Here is a 9,607-nt window from a genome sequence, read left to right as displayed (position 1 = left end):
GCAGCAGGATAAAGAAGGATACAGAGCAGCGTCAAGAAAGGTGAACTTTCTCCATCCCTATCCCTGCCCAAATTCTGGATTTATAAGCACTCAGGTCATTCTATCCACTTTCAGAGCATTGGCTTAGGGGAGAAAGAAATGCAGAGATTTTTTTGTCTCCTGAAGTTGCTAAATAGGACTTCACAAAGAGGTATATGAGGGTCTGAGATGACTGAAAAAATTTGAATTTAGAAGATGGAGAATTTTATAGGCATTCGAGTCACTTCTCCCTGGGCTGCTGAGCCGTTCACAGTAAGCCACAGGTATGGTAAGTCCCACTATTCTTGCCTTGTTAGTGAGCAGGAGACAGCAGATACATAGCAAGTAACATAACAAGTATGATATCAAATTACATAAACCAGCTTCAATGGTAAAGTTAAGAAAAAGACTGTCCAGTAGTTTTAGTTCTGGGACAGAGAAGGGTTTCCAATTTAAAGATTTGTGTCCCCAGAGTCATGAGTCCTTTTTTTGTTTGTTTAATTTTTCATATTTTATTCCTAGTATTAATAGGTTAAGAAAGTAGAATTTCCCAATTATTGATTTATACTGTTTATAAACACAAAATGCTCAATTTCACAAATAGTGATATTCACTGATCTCTTTAAATGTAATTTCAATCCTTATTTTGAGTGTAATAATAATTTAATACCTAAACACACACAAAATATGTATATCCTGAACTACAGGAAGTTGAGGAAGTGGTTTCCATAAACCATATTTGATTTTAATCAAGTACACATTTGCACAATCAACAAGTGCTAACAAATATGTTAATAAAACACTACCCCAAATGCTTATTCTGGCATCAGCGTTTTAAGCAATTCCATTCCAACTACTGATAAAAACATGTATTTTAGAAGCTTTAATCTGATCCAGGAAAATGAGTTCTACAACTTGACAAATATTGTCTAAGCCCCAGAGCTTTTAAGTCAAAAAAGCCTTCCAACACAAGCATTCACGTGAAATTTAGTTTCTCCCCAAAATCACTTGCTATCTAAAGAAAAGGACATGGAAGGCAATTATCTTTTTTTTTTTTTTTTGAAAGTTTATTTATTTTGAGAGAGAGAGAGAGTGAGCGAGCATGTGTGTGAGTCAGGGAGGGGGAGAGAGAATCCCAAGCAGGCTCTACACCCAGTGCATTAGATGCTCAACCAACTGAGCCACCCAGGTGTCCCTGAAGAAAATTATCTTTTAAGGCAGATAAACAGTAGTACAAAAGACTATATTCCCATATCATCTACTTAAGAGAAACACAAACCAGTTTACTATCTTTTGTTAAATTTTTAATTTAAATCCCAGTTAGATATTAGTTGCAGGTGTACATTATAGTGATTAAACCATTTAGTATCCTTAATAATCTGTTAGATTACTGTTGTCTAGGAACTTGGGTTCAGGTATCACAGGGTAAAGGTGACATTTAGATTTCACATATTAAATAGCTATAGTAGGGGCAGCTGGTTAAATAGTTACATATTTATATATAATATATGATAACATTAAATAGTTATAGTAGGGGCTCAGTCAGTTAAATGTCTGATTTCAGCTCAGGTCATGATCTCAAGGTTTGTGAGTTTGAGCCCCACGTGGGGTCTCTGCTGTCAGCACAGAGCCTGCTTCAGATCCTCTGTCCCCCTCTCTGTCCCTCCCCTGCTCGTGCTTCCTCTATCAAAAATAAATCGCTTAAAAAATAAAAATAAATAGCTATAGTATAGGTTACAATGGCACAAAGTCATCTAATATAAGTACTACTTCATCATTTAGATAGTCAAAAGTCAGAAGGAACTGTGTGGTTTGCAAGATAATTTAACTTTTGTGTGGTCATTAAAACCCAATGAGTAATTCAAGTATGGTATTATCAAAGCAGGCAATTAAAATCTCAAATATCACTCTAAAATTGAAGACATGAAAATTTTGTGTTTCTCCATCTTTCAATTATACGGACCTTACTGTAGAAAATATTCAGTTATTATATATGGTTTCCACACAAGATACTGAAGCTTCATAAATTACAAAAAGTGTCAAGATCCATAGTAGGCTTCGTCAAATTATTTTCCAGCTCGTTTCAAATCTTCATTCACAGTAATCACGAGTAATCTTAGCAAACTTCCCTGGGTCCTTTCATATCAAAAAGATGAATCCTCAACTTGTACTTGTCTTTCATTTGACATTCCCTTGTGCGTCGTTTCGGAGTGAACTTTATGGCAATGTCTTCAAGAATATGCACTGTCTTAGTGTAAGTATTCTGATCATCCGGGGTACCTGGGTGGCTCAGTTGGTTGAGTGTCTGACTCTTGACTTTGGCTCTGGTTGTGATCTCACAGTTTGTGAGATGGAGCCCCGTATGGGTCTTGGCACTGACAGTGTGGAACCTGCTTGGGATTCTGTCTCTCTCAAAAATAAATAAACATTAAAAAAAAGTATTCTGATCATCCACCAAACAAATGCATTATATATTGCAATTCTTTAGAAAAAGTCTTCTCTGTACCTCCGCCATTTTCTTCATCAAACACGGGGTTTTCTATCCTATCTTCTCAAGGTCATTTTTATTCTTTAAATCTGTTCTGCCAAGGCTATTCAGTCCTGGACTTAGTTGGATGGCTGTGGTGCCAGGTTTGGAACAGAGCTGAAAGCAGTGCCAAAGTCTCCCCAAGTCATTTCTCAGAGACTGGAGCTGGTGTTATGACAAGAATGGGAGAAGCCTAGGATATCTATGTCACTGCCTCCATGGTTAGATTTGGAATGGGTGGTGGGGGCAACATGCCTGCTCATGGCAACCTCTGAGGATGGAGGGGGGAAATAGTGACTTTGCCTCCAGGTGGGGCTAGGAGTAAACTTATACTCCCAGTGCCTAAGTTTAGTAGTCCTGGGCTTAGAAACATATCATCTCTTGGTTGCAATGTTACTATTACTCAACTTGGTGATCTGTCCTTCCTTGAAGCCCAGATCCAATTTGGGATGAATGTCTAGTTCTTGAGATTCTTTGGACATCTTAGATACTTGCTTTACCTACTTGAGGTGATTTTGCAGAAGGATGTTAAAGTCAAAGGCATCACCCTGATCTATGAAGTAAATGTCAACGAAAGCACTATGCCCAGTGTAGTCCCGGAACACAGTAGAAGCTGGAATCTGCCCCTACCTCCTCATCAATGGTAAGATATTGTTTTCTGTTGGTGCCCAAGCAAGGAGCTCCTGTGATATTTTATACTTGAGTTGATAGGCAACCTTTCATTTTGAAGTGATTTGGAGGTGCCCAGTCTAAGCAGGCTGGCCCAAATTCCAGCCTGTGCTTGCTGTAGGAGGCCCTGGGCAAAATCTGGTAGATGTTGACATCTAGCTTCATACACAGGTCAAGTCTTGTATTTCCACCTTGCTGCTATATTGGCCCTGCTCTCCATGCCTGTTAAATCTCTTTTAATCTCTAGGTTCTTAATTTCTTTTTTTTTTTTAAGTTTGTTTATTTATTTTGAGAGAGACAGAGTGTGAGCAGGGGAGGGGCAGAGAGAGAGAGAGAGAGAGAGAATCTCAAGCAGGCTCCACACTGTGAGTGCAGAGCCTGACACCGGGCTCCAACCCACAAAACCGTGAGATCATGACCTGAGCTGAAATCAAGAGTCAGATGCTCAACTGACTGAGCCACCCAGGTGCCTCTCTAGGTTCTTTATTACTTGATTTTTCCATATAATTTATTTGTCAAAGGAACTATTTCTCAGAGTCTGAATTTAAAATACATTCTCTTGGTGTTAATAGGTTCCTCTGCCTTTCACATTTCCTATAAATTGTTAGCTTTTCCTATAAATCACAGCTGTGATTCTCAAAGTATGATTCTCTGGCCACCAGCACCAGCACCACCTGGAAACTTGTAAGGTATGTTAATTCCTACCCCACCAGAGGGGCTGGCCATCAAAGCCAGCATCCCATTTTTGAAGTCATCAGTTGAAGAAACAATGTCAAAACAACTGGGGTAGGGAGGGGTAAAATATTGGTGAGGTAGTAGTTGGTCTCTTGATGGGATGGCATGCAGGTATTTCTAGGTTTCAATCAATGAAAAATTTAAAAACTTTTTTTTTGCATCATATCAAAACAAATGGAATGGTAGACTTATGGTTAAACAGTTAGCTTAGTTGATTTAATGTACTGTGAAAACTGTATGACTACTGAGGGTCCAAGTTTCCCTGCCTTTCTTGGAGAAGTGAGAGGACAAGTGTTCACTAGGTTATCAAATCTTGACACTTTCTAGATGACAAGGTAGCTCAGATATGGAAGACCCTCTCCTGGAGTCTTAGGTCACCTAGGTACTTAGCAGCTGAGAACACCTGGTTTAGAAGACCCTTGGCTGGGTCCTTCACCTACAGCAATGGCTTGTCAAGTTTCTGTAGAGAGTTGAAAGCCAGGCCTGTTTTCCCTTCTAATCTTAATGGAAAGAGCTAGCCCAGGACTGGCTGTTCTAGAAGACAGTGAGAACCTACGCAAACAATTGAGCAAGGACCAATAGGTGAAACTCAAGTTTTGTGAACTTGTGGAGTAAATACAGCTTGCCTACCAAATTGTGAAATCAAACTTTGTTTTCCAAAGTCTCAGTGGACAAAATCTAAGATAAATTACTTTAGACCCATATGGACACTCCTTTGTTAAAAAAAATGCTGTAAATATTTGTTAACACTCATGGAACTGACTGCCAGAAGAGAATGGATTTTACTGCACATTAACTTTTTAAAATGGATTAAAAAAGAAAAAGAGCACTTAGACGCGTAACACAATGATAAAACACAAGTAGTTGACCACAACTTGTTAGAGTTTTCCTATATATTTACACAATGATATAGGAAATTCATTTTTCAGTGGGAAAAAATCCTATTTTATAAAGTAGGTAGTTGGACTCCTGTTTTTTGTTTTTTTTTTTTTTTTTTTTTTTTTTTTAATGTAGTTTTGAGAGAACCTGAGTGGGGTAGGGGCAGAGAGAAAGGGGGACAGAGGATTTGAAGCAGGCTGTACGATGACATCAGTGAGCCAGATGCAGGGCTCGAACTCATGAATGTGGGATTATGACCTGAGCCAAAGTTGGACACTCAACTGACTGAGTCACCCAAGTGCCCTTGGGCTCCTGTTTTAAATGAAGACATGTTTTCTGAAAAAGAAACATCCCCCCTGACACTAGGTCAGTGGGTATATAGAATGACGAGGGGTGCAGAGGCTGGAACTTACTTATCCATTCTACTCTTGATGGACATCTGGGTTGATTCCAAGTTTGAGCACCTATAAGCTACGTGATTAAATATCCTTGTTTACTTGGCCTGGTACACATGTACAAAAGTGAAATTGCTTAGTCATTTTGATGAGGGAGTGTAGGGCAAGCAGAGGGCAAAATACAGGCTAACAGCACCCCCACCCCAGGAAAATATGTGTGATATTGCTCGGACACTCCTGGCTACCCAAGAACAAAGCAAAGGGGTTTAAGTGCTTGCCATGGTAATGTGGGAAACTAAGGCAAATGAAAATTTGAATTTCTTTACTGCCTACAGCCCGCTGACAGTTCCTTGAAACCTGCAGAGTGACCTCCCTCTAGGAGCTCAGCTACCTCAGGATGACACTTTGCTAGGGGCAAAAGAGAATCTTAGCTTTACATTATCCTAACCTCAGGGATCCTGTAAATCTACTTCTTTTATCTCAACTGCCCCAAAATATATGCTGGCAATCATACTCCAAGCTTATAGCCTCCTGATATGCATATGAAGGGTCTCATGCCTGAGGTTTTATTAAACAGTAATAAGTGGTGTTTCCCTGGCAACAGCTAGCCCCTCAAGGTCCTGGAAACCTTGTTCCCAAAATACCTTAGAGACTTCATCCCTCACCCCCTCCCAACCCGAGGGTATATAATGAGTTACCCACCACACCCCCAGTACAGCCCTTTCTGCCCATGGGTCTGTCCCCATGCCTTAATAAAATCACCATTTTTGCACCAAAGACATCTTCAAGAATTCTTTCTTGGCTGTTGGCTACAGACCCCATGAACCCCCCTATCGCCCCAAAACTTCATTAATTTGGTATGTGTATTTTCATCCTTATTAACTATCTCCACATTGTTCTTGCAGAGTGGCTGTCCTGGTTTACAATCCCAGATCAGGATGGATCTCCTTGCCTGGATTCAAGTGCTCCCCTGTAGAGAGTGGGGGAAAATAAGTGTTAGGAAGAACAAGGAAGTTTGGCAAGGAAAGGCCTTGGGTGCCAATCCAAGGAGCTCAGACTTCATTTGACTGCCCTGGAAATCCTCTGGTGATTTTGGAACAGAGAACAAAATGCAAAAATGCAGTTTTAGGAAGGTGACCCTTTAAAGCTGACAGTTGGTTTGTGTTGTGGGGAGAGTAGGGATGGTCATGGGGCTGGCTTAGGCCAGCAGCAGGACTCAAGTTCACAAGACAGAGATTTGTGGGGTGAATGTGCAAAGGGGGAACTGAGCAAATGCCATGGGACAAGAGATCTGGACCATACCAGCTCTACCAATGCTTGTCCTTGAATAATCCCATTAGACCATTGCACACTGCTGGTGGGGGTATGCATACCACATTCCTTCTGGAAAACACTGTGTCATTATTTAGCAAAGATGAAGATGCAGATACCTAATGATCAGAAGTCCCAAAATATACCAAAACAAACAGGCAAACAAAACCACTTCGAAACAAGGGACTTCAGGAAGGAAGGGATTTTCAACAATGTCGAAGGTAACAGAGAGGCCCGTCAAGAAAAGCCCTGAAAAGCATCCACAGACTTTGGCTATTAGGAGTCTGATGATGAGTTTTGCCAGAGAAATGTTTGTGACATGGTAGGAACAAAATGCAGAGCAGAGTGGTTTGAGGGCAGAGCAGATGGTAGCAAAAGGTAACTGCGTGTGTAACGTGCTGTCAGGATGGTTGTCTGAGCACAGACTCCGCACACAGGAACATTTGGGATGTGATAAAAGCAGCATTTCAAACTAGTGGATAGAGGATACATAATTTGACAAATGGTGATGTAACACAGGGGAACAATAATAAAGTTAAATCCTTGTCTTACACCATATACTAAATTCAAGTCAGACGGCTTTTAGAACTAGATGGAAATATAGGTGTACATAAACCTGGTGGTGGTTAAAGTGTTTCTGAGACTGGCAACAGAACTAAAACCTTAAAGGAAAATATGGATAAATTTGACCTCATTAAAACATGCATGCACACACGTGCACTGGACCTCCTGGAAAAGAAGGAAAGGTCACTGACAAAATTGAATAACAAATGACAAATACAGAAAAATATTTACAATAGATGATAAATAATTCTTATGCATAAATAAGAAAAAAGAGAAACACACTGATATAAGCATAACTATGAATAGCAATTCACAAAAACTCCAATTGTTTCATATTAGCTGCAAAAAAGTCAACCTCAGTAGGAATCAAAAACTCTAGTTTGAGATGAACTGAACTCTTACATTTACTTCTCTTCCCTCCCTAAGTTCATCTGAAATTACTTTTTTTTTCAATGAAAGAAAGGAAAGAAAAGGGAAAAAATTCCAAAGCAGTGCTGGAAAACAAGTAGAGTAGTTATCCCTTACCCATGGGGTACATATTCCAAGACCCCCAGTGGAGGCCTGAACTGCACGTAGTACCAGGCCCTGTATATACTGTTTTTTCCTATATATAACATACCTATGATAAAGTTTAATTTATCAATTAAGCACAGTAGGATATTAATAACAACAATAATAAAATAAGACAACTATAGTAATATACTATAATGAAAGTCATATGAATGTGGTCTTTCTCTCTCTCAAAATAGCTTATGGTATGGTACTCACGCTTCTTCTTGTGATGCTGTGAGATAACAGGCCCACGTGATGAGATGAAGTGAAGTGAAAGATGTGGGCACTGTGACATACCGTTAGGCTACTTCTGACCTGCTGATAAAGGAGGATCACCTGCTTCTGGACCACGGATGACTGCAGGTAACTGAAACTGCAGAAAGTGAAACCATGGGTAAGGAGGACTCCTATACAGTAGATTCTTTGGGATCTGACACCCAGCACCTGTCCCTTTGGCAGGAAAGTCCTCCAGCCCCACTCTGTTCATGTGGTTCATGAGGGACTGCCATGTTCTTGCAGAGTCAGCTTCCTAGCCGTGGCTGAATGACCCAGGCTTGGGCACAGTTAGGGGAGGGGATGCCTCTCACTCACACCTCCCTTATCTTGCATTCTATTTTATGGCACAAACACATCTTAGTCAATTGGAAGACCAAATACAGCTTTACCAGTTGGTAAAGACTTAGAAACCTTGTGGTACATTCTTGGATAGGCTCTCTTAAGATCCCTTTTGCCCTCCTTTTTATTTAATTTTTTTTCTCACGTTTATATTTATTTTGGGAGAGACAGAGAAAGAGCAAGCAGGGGAGGGGTAGAGAGAAAGGGAAAGAGAGAATCCCAAGCAGGCCCTGTGCTGTCAGCACAGAGCCTGTCTTGGGGCTCTGTCTCACCAACCGTGAGATCATGACCTGAGCCAAAATCAAGTGGGATGTTTAACCGACTGAGCCACTCAGGTGCCCCTCCTTTTTGCCCTCCTAATTGCACAGATTGGAAAGCCCCAAACCTTATTTCTCAGTATCCATTGCTGTTAGAGTTCTGGATATAAACTGGGTTCTACCAATTAACTATGCTTGCATCACATTTGCTGAGGAATCTGCCTCCTAACATGGAGAAAAGAGAGAGTCACCTGAGAATTAGGTAGAGTAGGAAACCCTGCAGCTCTGAGACAGTGGGCATCGTGGCAGCCAGTGGCAGTGGGGACACTTTGGGCGTGTGCCCCACAGTCCACCGTGCCTGTCCCTTTGTTCACACACAGCAATCGAATGGCTGTTTTTCTACAACAAGGCAGAAAGGCTCTCAAAGTAAATAAGAACTCTTGGAATAACGTTTTTTGTTTTAAGCCAAAAAAATGTAAATAAGAATGTGCATTGGTTGACAGCGAAGGTGGCATTAGAGCTGGACAGAGGAACAGTCAAGTGCTCTAGGGAACTCTCGGTGGACACTGGACACAAGCAGGACAGCACTCTGCTGCCAGGGCAGTTCCCTCCCCATTTCTTTTATCTGGAAGGATCCTCAGCCTGCAAACCTGTCCCCTTTGTGCATTCTGGAGGGAAAGCTATCTGCCCATACCTTCCTGTCCCCTCACCAACCCAGGGCGAACCTCACCCTCTAATTCCTGCATGAAGTGAAAAACAAAAACTAAAATATCTGAACTAAATATCCAAATGATTTAAACAAAACCTGGGTGGGTGGAAACCAAAGGGTTTCAGTAGAATGCTTGGTGGTAACAGCCCAACGGGCCTTAGCCCCTCTGCTACCATCCACTCTGAGTCCGATCACTCCGTTCTTGCACAAAGTCCCATTTCCCATTCCTTTGAGCTCAGACACATTTGCTGATATTTATGTCTTTCCCTAGAATGGCCCAAACCTTTTCCTCCCCAAACTTACTGTGTACGAGGGAAACTGCATTCTTCCACCAGTTAGGTCTTTATTTTTACAGCTTCTTCCCTCTGCCTCATAT

At 41.1% G+C, this 9,607-nt stretch overlaps 1 pseudogene; it reads right to left on the bottom strand.

Moving 5' to 3' along the window:
- Positions 1-2,613: 2,613 nt before the first annotated feature.
- On the bottom strand, positions 2,614-8,823 carry LOC123581404 (annotated as a pseudogene).
- Positions 8,824-9,607: the final 784 nt, after the last annotated feature.

Source organism: Leopardus geoffroyi, chromosome A3 (genome assembly GCF_018350155.1).
Source record: "Leopardus geoffroyi isolate Oge1 chromosome A3, O.geoffroyi_Oge1_pat1.0, whole genome shotgun sequence".
NCBI lineage: Eukaryota > Metazoa > Chordata > Mammalia > Carnivora > Felidae > Leopardus > Leopardus geoffroyi.
Note: the sequence above shows the minus strand (reverse complement) of the source record. Positions and strands in the feature narration are given on the sequence as shown.